Source organism: Salvelinus fontinalis, chromosome 13 (assembly GCF_029448725.1).
Source record: "Salvelinus fontinalis isolate EN_2023a chromosome 13, ASM2944872v1, whole genome shotgun sequence".
Lineage (NCBI taxonomy): Eukaryota > Metazoa > Chordata > Actinopteri > Salmoniformes > Salmonidae > Salvelinus > Salvelinus fontinalis.
The window spans coordinates 33902553-33915005 of NC_074677.1; positions in this window are offsets into that span (position 1 = coordinate 33902553).

Below are 12453 nucleotides of genomic sequence, written 5' to 3' on the forward strand. Positions count from 1 at the left end.
GGGTTTAGACAGTATAACTGAATGTAACGTAGCCTGGGTGGTTGTGTATAGGTGTGTAGTTGGGTTTAGACAGTATAACTGAATCTAACGTAGCCTGGGTGGTTGTCTATAGGTCTGTAGTTGGGTTTAGACAGTATAACTGAATGTAACGTAGCCTGAGTGGTTGTCACTAGGTCTGTAGTTGGGTTTAGACAGTATAACTGAATGTAACGTAGCCTGAGTGGTTGTCACTAGGTCTGTAGTTGTGTTTAGACAGTATAACTGAATGTAATGTAGCCAGGGTGTTGTCTATAGGTCTGTAGTTGGGTTTAGACAGTATAACTGAATCTAACGTAGCCTGGGTGGTTGTGTATAGGTCTGTAGTTGGGTTTAGACAGTATAACTGAATCTAACGTAGCTTGGGTGGTTGTGTATAGGTCTGTAGTTGGGTTTAGACAGTATAACTGAATGTAACGTAGCCTGGGTGGTTGTCTATAGGTGTGTAGTTGGGTTTAGACAGTATAACTGAATGTAACGTAGCCTGGGTGGTTGTGTGTAGGTCTGTAGTTGGGTTTAGACAGTATAACTGAATGTAACGTAGCCTGAGTGGTTGTCACTAGGTCTGTAGTTGTGTTTAGACAGTATAACTGAATGTAACGTAGCCTGGGTGGTTGTCTATAGGTCTGTAGTTGGGTTTAGACAGTATAACTGAATGTAACGTAGCCTGAGTGGTTGTCACTAGGTCTGTAGTTGTGTTTAGACAGTATAACTGAATGTAACGTAGCCTGGGTGGTTGTCTATAGGTCTGTAGTTGGGTTTAGACAGTATAACTGAATGTACCGTAGCCTGAGTGGTTGTCTATAGGTCTGTAGTTGGGTTTAGACAGTATAACTGAATGTAACGTAGCCTGGGTGGTTGTGTATATGTCTGTTGTTGGGTTTAGACAGTATAACTGAATGTAACGTAGCCTGGGTGGTTGTCTATAGGTGTGTAGTTGGGTTTAGACAGTATAACTGAATGTAACGTAGCTTGGTTGGTTGTGTATAGGTGTGTAGTTGGGTTTAGACAGTATAACTGAATGTAACGTAGCCTGGGTGGTTGTGTGTAGGTCTGTAGTTGGGTTTAGACAGTATAACTGAATCTAACGTAGCCTGAGTGGTTGTGTATAGGTCTGTAGTTGGGTTTAGACAGTATAACTGAATGTAACGTAGCCTGGGTGGTTGTGTATAGGTGTGTAGTTGGGTTTAGACAGTATAACTGAATCTAACGTAGCCTGGGTGGTTGTCTATAGGTCTGTAGTTGGGTTTAGACAGTATAACTGAATGTAACGTAGCCTGAGTGGTTGTCACTAGGTCTGTAGTTGGGTTTAGACAGTATAACTGAATGTAACGTAGCCTGGGTGGTTGTCACTAGGTCTGTAGTTGTGTTTAGACAGTATAACTGAATGTAACGTAGCCTGGGTGGTTGTGTATAGGTCTGTAGTTGGGTTTAGACAGTATAACTGAATGTAACGTAGCCTGGGTGGTTGTCTATAGGTCTGTAGTTGGGTTTAGACAGTATAACTGAATGTAACGTAGCCTGGGTGGTTGTGTATAGGTGTGTAGTTGGGTTTAGACAGTATAACTGAATCTAACGTAGCCTGGGTGGTTGTCTATAGGTCTGTAGTTGGGTTTAGACAGTATAACTGAATGTAACGTAGCCTGAGTGGTTGTCACTAGGTCTGTAGTTGGGTTTAGACAGTATAACTGAATGTAACGTAGCCTGAGTGGTTGTCACTAGGTCTGTAGTTGTGTTTAGACAGTATAACTGAATGTAATGTAGCCAGGGTGTTGTCTATAGGTCTGTAGTTGGGTTTAGACAGTATAACTGAATCTAACGTAGCCTGGGTGGTTGTCTATAGGTCTGTAGTTGGGTTTAGACAGTATAACTGAATCTAACGTAGCTTGGGTGGTTGTGTATAGGTCTGTAGTTGGGTTTAGACAGTATAACTGAATGTAACGTAGCCTGGGTGGTTGTGTGTAGGTCTGTAGTTGGGTTTAGACAGTATAACTGAATCTAACGTAGCCTGAGTGGTTGTGTATAGGTCTGTAGTTGGGTTTAGACAGTATAACTGAATGTAACGTAGCCTGGGTGGTTGTGTATAGGTGTGTAGTTGGGTTTAGACAGTATAACTGAATCTAACGTAGCCTGGGTGGTTGTCTATAGGTCTGTAGTTGGGTTTAGACAGTATTACTGAATGTAACGTAGCCTGAGTGGTTGTCACTAGGTCTGTAGTTGTGTTTAGACAGTATAACTCAATGTAACGTAGCCTGGGTGGTTGTCACTAGGTCTGTAGTTGTGTTTAGACAGTATAACTGAATGTAACGTAGCCTGGGTGGTTGTGTATAGGTCTGTAGTTGGGTTTAGACAGTATAACTGAATGTAACGTAGCCTGGGTGGTTGTCTATAGGTCTGTAGTTGGGTTTAGACAGTATAACTGAATGTAACGTAGCCTGGGTGGTTGTGTATAGGTGTGTAGTTGGGTTTAGACAGTATAACTGAATCTAACGTAGCCTGGGTGGTTGTCTATAGGTCTGTAGTTGGGTTTAGACAGTATAACTGAATGTAACGTAGCCTGAGTGGTTGTCACTAGGTCTGTAGTTGGGTTTAGACAGTATAACTGAATGTAACGTAGCCTGAGTGGTTGTGTATATGTCTGTAGTTGGATTTAGACAGTATAACTGAATCTAACGTAGCCTGGGTGGTTCTCTATAGGTCTGTAGTTGGGTTTAGACAGTATAACTGAATCTAACGTAGCCTGGGTGGTTGTGTATAGGTCTGTAGTTGGGTTTAGACAGTATAACTGAATCTAAAGGAGCCTGGGTGGTTGTCTATAGGTCTGTAGTTGGGTTTAGACAGTATAACTGAATGTAACGTAGCCTGGGTGGTTGTGTATAGGTCTGTAGTTGGGTTTAGACAGTATAACTGAATGTAACGTAGCCTGAGTGGTTGTCTATAGGTCTGTAGTTGGGTTTAGACAGTATAACTGAATGTAACGTAGCCTGGGTGATTGTCTATAGGTCTGTAGTTGGGTTTAGACAGTATTACTGAATGTAACGTAGCCTGAGTGGTTGTCACTAGGTCTGTAGTTGTGTTTAGACAGTATAACTGAATGTAACGTAGCCTGGGTGGTTGTCACTAGGTCTGTAGTTGTGTTTAGACAGTATAACTGAATGTAACGTAGCCTGGGTGGTTGTGTATAGGTCTGTAGTTGGGTTTAGACAGTATAACTGAATGTAATGTAGCCTGGGTGGTTGTCTATAGGTCTGTAGTTGGGTTTAGACAGTATAACTGAATCTAACGTAGCCTGGGTGGTTGTCTATAGGTCTGTAGTTGGGTTTAGACAGTATAACTGAATGTAACGTAGCTTGGGTGGTTGTGTATAGGTCTGTAGTTGGGTTTAGACAGTATAACTGCATCTAACGTAGCCTGAGTGGTTGTGTATATGTCTGTAGTTGGGTTTAGACAGTATAACTGAATGTAACGAAGCCTGGATGGTTGTCTATAGTTCTGTAGTTGGGTTTAGACAGTATAACTGAATCTAACGTAGCCTGAGTGGTTGTGTATAGGTGTGTAGTTGGGTTTAGACAGTATAACTGAATGTAACGTAGCCTGAGTGGTTGTCTATAGGTCTGTAGTTGGGTTTAGACAGTATAACTGAATGTAACGTAGCCTGGGTGGTTGTCTGTAGGTGTGTAGTTGGGTTTAGACAGTATAACTGAATGTAACGTAGCCTGGGTGGTTGTCTGTAGGTCTGTAGTTGGGTTTAGACAGTATAACTGAATGTAACGTAGCCTGGGTGGTTGTGTATAGGTGTGTAGTTGGGTTTAGACAGTATAACTGAATCTAACGTAGCCTGGGTGGTTGTCTATAGGTCTGTAGTTGGGTTTAGACAGTATAACTGAATGTAACGTAGCCTGAGTGGTTGTCACTAGGTCTGTAGTTGGGTTTAGACAGTATAACTGAATGTAACGTAGCCTGAGTGGTTGTCACTAGGTCTGTAGTTGTGTTTAGACAGTATAACTGAATGTAATGTAGCCAGGGTGTTGTCTATAGGTCTGTAGTTGGGTTTAGACAGTATAACTGAATCTAACGTAGCCTGGGTGGTTGTCTATAGGTCTGTAGTTGGGTTTAGACAGTATAACTGAATCTAACGTAGCTTGGGTGGTTGTGTATAGGTCAGTAGTTGGGTTTAGACAGTATAACTGAATGTAACGTAGCCTGGGTGGTTGTCTATAGGTGTGTAGTTGGGTTTAGACAGTATAACTGAATGTAACGTAGCCTGGGTGGTTGTGTGTAGGTCTGTAGTTGGGTTTAGACAGTATAACTGAATGTAACGTAGCCTGAGTGGTTGTCACTAGGTCTGTAGTTGTGTTTAGACAGTATAACTGAATGTAACGTAGCCTGGGTGGTTGTCTATAGGTCTGTAGTTGGGTTTAGACAGTATAACTGAATGTAACGTAGCCTGAGTGGTTGTCACTAGGTCTGTAGTTGTGTTTAGACAGTATAACTGAATGTAACGTAGCCTGGGTGGTTGTCTATAGGTCTGTAGTTGGGTTTAGACAGTATAACTGAATGTAACGTAGCCTGGGTGGTTGTGTATAGGTGTGTAGTTGGGTTTAGACAGTATAACTGAATCTAACGTAGCCTGGGTGGTTGTCTATAGGTCTGTAGTTGGGTTTAGACAGTATAACTGAATGTAACGTAGCCTGAGTGGTTGTCACTAGGTCTGTAGTTGGGTTTAGACAGTATAACTGAATGTAACGTAGCCTGAGTGGTTGTCACTAGGTCTGTAGTTGTGTTTAGACAGTATAACTGAATTTAATGTAGCCAGGGTGTTGTCTATAGGTCTGTAGTTGGGTTTAGACAGTATAACTGAATCTAACGTAGCCTGGGTGGTTGTGTATAGGTCTGTAGTTGGGTTTAGACAGTATAACTGAATCTAACGTAGCCTGGGTGGTTGTGTATAGGTCTGTAGTTGGGTTTAGACAGTATAACTGAATGTAACGTAGCCTGGGTGGTTGTCTATAGGTGTGTAGTTGGGTTTAGACAGTATAACTGAATGTAACGTAGCCTGGGTGGTTGTGTGTAGGTCTGTAGTTGGGTTTAGACAGTATAACTGAATGTAACGTAGCCTGAGTGGTTGTCACTAGGTCTGTAGTTGTGTTTAGACAGTATAACTGAATGTAACGTAGCCTGGGTGGTTGTCTATAGGTCTGTAGTTGGGTTTAGACAGTATAACTGAATGTAACGTAGCCTGAGTGGTTGTCACTAGGTCTGTAGTTGTGTTTAGACAGTATAACTGAATGTAACGTAGCCTGGGTGGTTGTCTATAGGTCTGTAGTTGGGTTTAGACAGTATAACTGAATGTACCGTAGCCTGAGTGGTTGTCTATAGGTCTGTAGTTGGGTTTAGACAGTATAACTGAATGTAACGTAGCCTGGGTGGTTGTGTATATGTCTGTTGTTGGGTTTAGACAGTATAACTGAATGTAACGTAGCCTGGGTGGTTGTCTATAGGTGTGTAGTTGGGTTTAGACAGTATAACTGAATGTAACGTAGCTTGGTTGGTTGTGTATAGGTGTGTAGTTGGGTTTAGACAGTATAACTGAATGTAACGTAGCCTGGGTGGTTGTGTGTAGGTCTGTAGTTGGGTTTAGACAGTATAACTGAATCTAACGTAGCCTGAGTGGTTGTGTATAGGTCTGTAGTTGGGTTTAGACAGTATAACTGAATGTAACGTAGCCTGGGTGGTTGTGTATAGGTGTGTAGTTGGGTTTAGACAGTATAACTGAATCTAACGTAGCCTGGGTGGTTGTCTATAGGTCTGTAGTTGGGTTTAGACAGTATTACTGAATGTAACGTAGCCTGAGTGGTTGTCACTAGGTCTGTAGTTGTGTTTAGACAGTATAACTCAATGTAACGTAGCCTGGGTGGTTGTCACTAGGTCTGTAGTTGTGTTTAGACAGTATAACTGAATGTAACGTAGCCTGGGTGGTTGTGTATAGGTCTGTAGTTGGGTTTAGACAGTATAACTGAATGTAATGTAGCCTGGGTGGTTGTCTATAGGTCTGTAGTTGGGTTTAGACAGTATAACTGAATGTAACGTAGCCTGGGTGGTTGTGTATAGGTGTGTAGTTGGGTTTAGACAGTATAACTGAATCTAACGTAGCCTGGGTGGTTGTCTATAGGTCTGTAGTTGGGTTTAGACAGTATAACTGAATGTAACGTAGCCTGAGTGGTTGTCACTAGGTCTGTAGTTGGGTTTAGACAGTATAACTGAATGTAACGTAGCCTGAGTGGTTGTCACTAGGTCTGTAGTTGTGTTTAGACAGTATAACTGAATGTAATGTAGCCAGGGTGTTGTCTATAGGTCTGTAGTTGGGTTTAGACAGTATAACTGAATCTAACGTAGCCTGGGTGGTTGTCTATAGGCCTGTAGTTGGGTTTAGACAGTATAACTGAATCTAACGTAGCTTGGGTGGTTGTGTATAGGTCTGTAGTTGGGTTTAGACAGTATAACTGAATGTAACGTAGCCTGGGTGGTTGTCTATAGGTGTGTAGTTGGGTTTAGACAGTATAACTGAATGTAACGTAGCCTGGGTGGTTGTGTGTAGGTCTGTAGTTGGGTTTAGACAGTATAACTGAATGTAACGTAGCCTGAGTGGTTGTCACTAGGTCTGTAGTTGTGTTTAGACAGTATAACTGAATGTAACGTAGCCTGGGTGGTTGTCTATAGGTCTGTAGTTGGGTTTAGACAGTATAACTGAATGTAACGTAGCCTGAGTGGTTGTCACTAGGTCTGTAGTTGTGTTTAGACAGTATAACTGAATGTAACGTAGCCTTGGTGGTTGTCTATAGGTCTGTAGTTGGGTTTAGACAGTATAACTGAATGTACCGTAGCCTGAGTGGTTGTCTATAGGTCTGTAGTTGGGTTTAGACAGTATAACTGAATGTAACGTAGCCTGGGTGGTTGTGTATATGTCTGTTGTTGGGTTTAGACAGTATAACTGAATGTAACGTAGCCTGGGTGGTTGTCTATAGGTGTGTAGTTGGGTTTAGACAGTATAACTGAATGTAACGTAGCTTGGTTGGTTGTGTATAGGTGTGTAGTTGGGTTTAGACAGTATAACTGAATGTAACGTAGCCTGGGTGGTTGTGTGTAGGTCTGTAGTTGGGTTTAGACAGTATAACTGAATCTAACGTAGCCTGAGTGGTTGTGTATAGGTCTGTAGTTGGGTTTAGACAGTATAACTGAATGTAACGTAGCCTGGGTGGTTGTGTATAGGTGTGTAGTTGGGTTTAGACAGTATAACTGAATCTAACGTAGCCTGGGTGGTTGTCTATAGGTCTGTAGTTGGGTTTAGACAGTATAACTGAATGTAACGTAGCCTGAGTGGTTGTCACTAGGTCTGTAGTTGGGTTTAGACAGTATAACTGAATGTAACGTAGCCTGAGTGGTTGTCACTAGGTCTGTAGTTGTGTTTAGACAGTATAACTGAATGTAATGTAGCCAGGGTGTTGTCTATAGGTCTGTAGTTGGGTTTAGACAGTATAACTGAATCTAACGTAGCCTGGGTGGTTGTCTATAGGTCTGTAGTTGGGTTTAGACAGTATAACTGAATCTAACGTAGCTTGGGTGGTTGTGTATAGGTCTGTAGTTGGGTTTAGACAGTATAACTGAATGTAACGTAGCCTGGGTGGTTGTCTATAGGTGTGTAGTTGGGTTTAGACAGAATAACTGAATGTAACGTAGCCTGAGTGGTTGTCACTAGGTCTGTAGTTGTGTTTAGACAGTATAACTGAATGTAACGTAGCCTGGGTGGTTGTCTATAGGTCTGTAGTTGGGTTTAGACAGTATAACTGAATGTAACGTAGCCTGAGTGGTTGTCACTAGGTCTGTAGTTGTGTTTAGACAGTATAACTGAATGTAACGTAGCCTGGGTGGTTGTCTATAGGTCTGTAGTTGGGTTTAGACAGTATAACTGAATGTAACGTAGCCTGAGTGGTTGTCACTAGGTCTGTAGTTGGGTTTAGACAGTATAACTGAATGTAACGTAGCCTGGGTGGTTGTGTATATGTCTGTTGTTGGGTTTAGACAGTATAACTGAATGTAACGTAGCCTGGGTGGTTGTCTATAGGTGTGTAGTTGGGTTTAGACAGTATAACTGAATGTAACGTAGCTTGGTTGGTTGTGTATAGGTGTGTAGTTGGGTTTAGACAGTATAACTGAATGTAACGTAGCCTGGGTGGTTGTGTGTAGGTCTGTAGTTGGGTTTAGACAGTATAACTGAATCTAACGTAGCCTGAGTGGTTGTGTATAGGTCTGTAGTTGGGTTTAGACAGTATAACTGAATCTAACGTAGCCTGGGTGGTTGTCTATAGGTCTGTAGTTGGGTTTAGACAGTATAACTGAATGTAACGTAGCCTGGGTGGTTGTGTATAGGTCTGTAGTTGGGTTTAGACAGTATAACTGAATGTGACGTAGCCTGGGTGGTTGTGTGTACGTCTGTAGTTGGGTTTTAAGACATTATAAATGAATGTAACGTAGCCTGAGTGGTTGTGTATATGTCTGTAGTTGGATTTAGACAGTATAACTGAATCTAACGTAGCCTGGGTGGTTCTCTATAGGTCTGTAGTTGGGTTTAGACAGTATAACTGAATCTAACGTAGCCTGGGTGGTTGTGTATAGGTCTGTAGTTGGGTTTAGACAGTATAACTGAATCTAAAGGAGCCTGGGTGGTTGTCTATAGGTCTGTAGTTGGGTTTAGACAGTATAACTGAATGTAACGTAGCCTGGGTGGTTGTGTATAGGTCTGTAGTTGGGTTTAGACAGTATAACTGAATGTAACGTAGCCTGAGTGGTTGTCTATAGGTCTGTAGTTGGGTTTAGACAGTATAACTGAATGTAACGTAGCCTGGGTGATTGTCTATAGGTCTGTAGTTGGGTTTAGACAGTATTACTGAATGTAACGTAGCCTGAGTGGTTGTCACTAGGTCTGTAGTTGTGTTTAGACAGTATAACTGAATGTAACGTAGCCTGGGTGGTTGTCACTAGGTCTGTAGTTGTGTTTAGACAGTATAACTGAATGTAACGTAGCCTGGGTGGTTGTGTATAGGTCTGTAGTTGGGTTTAGACAGTATAACTGAATGTAATGTAGCCTGGGTGGTTGTCTATAGGTCTGTAGTTGGGTTTAGACAGTATAACTGAATCTAACGTAGCCTGGGTGGTTGTCTATAGGTCTGTAGTTGGGTTTAGACAGTATAACTGAATGTAACGTAGCTTGGGTGGTTGTGTATAGGTCTGTAGTTGGGTTTAGACAGTATAACTGCATCTAACGTAGCCTGAGTGGTTGTGTATATGTCTGTAGTTGGGTTTAGACAGTATAACTGAATGTAACGAAGCCTGGATGGTTGTCTATAGTTCTGTAGTTGGGTTTAGACAGTATAACTGAATCTAACGTAGCCTGAGTGGTTGTGTATAGGTGTGTAGTTGGGTTTAGACAGTATAACTGAATGTAACGTAGCCTGAGTGGTTGTCTATAGGTCTGTAGTTGGGTTTAGACAGTATAACTGAATGTAACGTAGCCTGGGTGGTTGTCTGTAGGTGTGTAGTTGGGTTTAGACAGTATAACTGAATGTAACGTAGCCTGGGTGGTTGTCTGTAGGTCTGTAGTTGGGTTTAGACAGTATAACTGAATGTAACGTAGCCTGGGTGGTTGTGTATAGGTGTGTAGTTGGGTTTAGACAGTATAACTGAATCTAACGTAGCCTGGGTGGTTGTCTATAGGTCTGTAGTTGGGTTTAGACAGTATAACTGAATGTAACGTAGCCTGAGTGGTTGTCACTAGGTCTGTAGTTGGGTTTAGACAGTATAACTGAATGTAACGTAGCCTGAGTGGTTGTCACTAGGTCTGTAGTTGTGTTTAGACAGTATAACTGAATGTAATGTAGCCAGGGTGTTGTCTATAGGTCTGTAGTTGGGTTTAGACAGTATAACTGAATCTAACGTAGCCTGGGTGGTTGTCTATAGGTCTGTAGTTGGGTTTAGACAGTATAACTGAATCTAACGTAGCTTGGGTGGTTGTGTATAGGTCTGTAGTTGGGTTTAGACAGTATAACTGAATGTAACGTAGCCTGGGTGGTTGTGTGTAGGTCTGTAGTTGGGTTTAGACAGTATAACTGAAGGTAACGTAGCCTGAGTGGTTGTCACTAGGTCTGTAGTTGTGTTTAGACAGTATAACTGAATGTAACGTAGCCTGGGTGGTTGTCTATAGGTCTGTAGTTGGGTTTAGACAGTATAACTGAATGTAACGTAGCCTGAGTGGTTGTCACTAGGTCTGTAGTTGTGTTTAGACAGTATAACTGAATGTAACGTAGCCTGGGTGGTTGTCTATAGGTCTGTAGTTGGGTTTAGACAGTATAACTGAATGTACCGTAGCCTGAGTGGTTGTCTATAGGTCTGTAGTTGGGTTTAGACAGTATAACTGAATGTAACGTAGCCTGGGTGGTTGTGTATATGTCTGTTGTTGGGTTTAGACAGTATAACTGAATGTAACGTAGCCTGGGTGGTTGTCTATAGGTGTGTAGTTGGGTTTAGACAGTATAACTGAATGTAACGTAGCTTGGTTGGTTGTGTATAGGTGTGTAGTTGGGTTTAGACAGTATAACTGAATGTAACGTAGCCTGGGTGGTTGTGTGTAGGTCTGTAGTTGGGTTTAGACAGTATAACTGAATCTAACGTAGCCTGAGTGGTTGTGTATAGGTCTGTAGTTGGGTTTAGACAGTATAACTGAATGTAACGTAGCCTGGGTGGTTGTGTATAGGTGTGTAGTTGGGTTTAGACAGTATAACTGAATGTAACGTACCCTGGGTGGTTGTCTATAGGTCTGTAGTTGGGTTTAGACAGTATAACTGAATGTAACGTAGCCTGAGTGGTTGTCTATAGGTCTGTAGTTGGGTTTAGACAGTATAACTGAATGTACCGTAGCCTGAGTGGTTGTCTATAGGTCTGTAGTTGGGTTTAGACAGTATAACTGAATGTAACGTGGCCTGGGTGGTTGTCTGTAGGTGTGTAGTTGGGTTTAGACAGTATAACTGAATGTAACGTAGCCTGGGTGGTTGTGTATAGGTGTGTAGTTGGGTTTAGACAGTATAACTGAATGTAACGTAGCCTGGGTGGTTGTGTATAGGTGTGTAGTTGGGTTTAGACAGTATAACTGAATGTAACGTAGCCTGGGTGGTTGTGAATAGGTGTGTAGTTGGGTTTAGACAGTATAACTGAATGTAACGTAGCCTGGGTGGTTGTCTATAGGTCTGTAGTTGGGTTTAGACAGTATAACTGAATGTAACGTAGCCTGAGTGGTTGTCTAAAGGTCTGTAGTTGGGTTTAGACAGTATAACTGAATGTAACGTAGCCTGAGTGGTTGTCTATAGGTCTGTAGTTGGGTTTAGACAGTATAACTGAATCTAACTTAGCCTGAGTGGTTGTCTATAGGTGTGTAGTTGGGTTTAGACAGTATAACTGAATGTAACGTAGCCTGGGTGGTTGTGTATAGGTCTGTAGTTGGGTTTAGACAGTATAACTGAATGTAACGTAGCCTAAGTGGTTGTGTATAGGTCTGTGTTTGGGTTTAGACAGTATAACTGAATCTAACGAAGCCTGGGTGGTTGTCTATAGGTCTGTAGTTGGGCTTAGACAATATAACTGAATGTAACGTAGCCTGGGTGGTTGTGTATAGGTCTGTAGTTGGGTTTAGACATTATAACTGAATGTAACGTAGCCTGAGTGGTTGTGTATAGGTCTGTGTTTGGGTTTAGACAGTATAACTGAATCTAACGTAGCCTGGGTGGTTGTCTATAGGTCTGTAGTTGGGTTTAGACAGTATAACTGAATGTAACGTAGCCTGGGTGGTTGTGTATAGGTCTGTAGTTGGGTTTAGACAGTATAAATGAATGTAACGTAGCCTGGGTGGTTGTGTGTAGGTCTGTAGTTGGGTTTAGACATTATAAATGAATGTAACGTAGCCTGAGTGGTTGTCACTATGTCTGTAGTTGGGTTTAGACAGTATAACTGAATGTAACGTAGCCTGAGTGGTTGTGTATATGTCTGTAGTTGGATTTAGACAGTATAACTGAATCTAACGTAGCCTGGGTGGTTGTCTATAGGTCTGTAGTTGGGTTTAGACAGTATAACTGAATCTAATGTAGCCTGGGTGGTTGTCTATAGGTCTGTAGTTGGGTTTAGACAGTATAACTGAATCTAAAGTAGCCTGGGTGGTTGTCTATAGGTCTGTAGTTGGGTTTAGACAGTATAACTGAATGTAATGTAGCCTGGGTGGTTGTGTATAGGTCTGTAGTTGGGTTTAGACAGTATAACTGAATGTAACTTAGCCTGAGTGGTTGTCTATAGGTCTGTAGTTTGGTTTAGACAGTA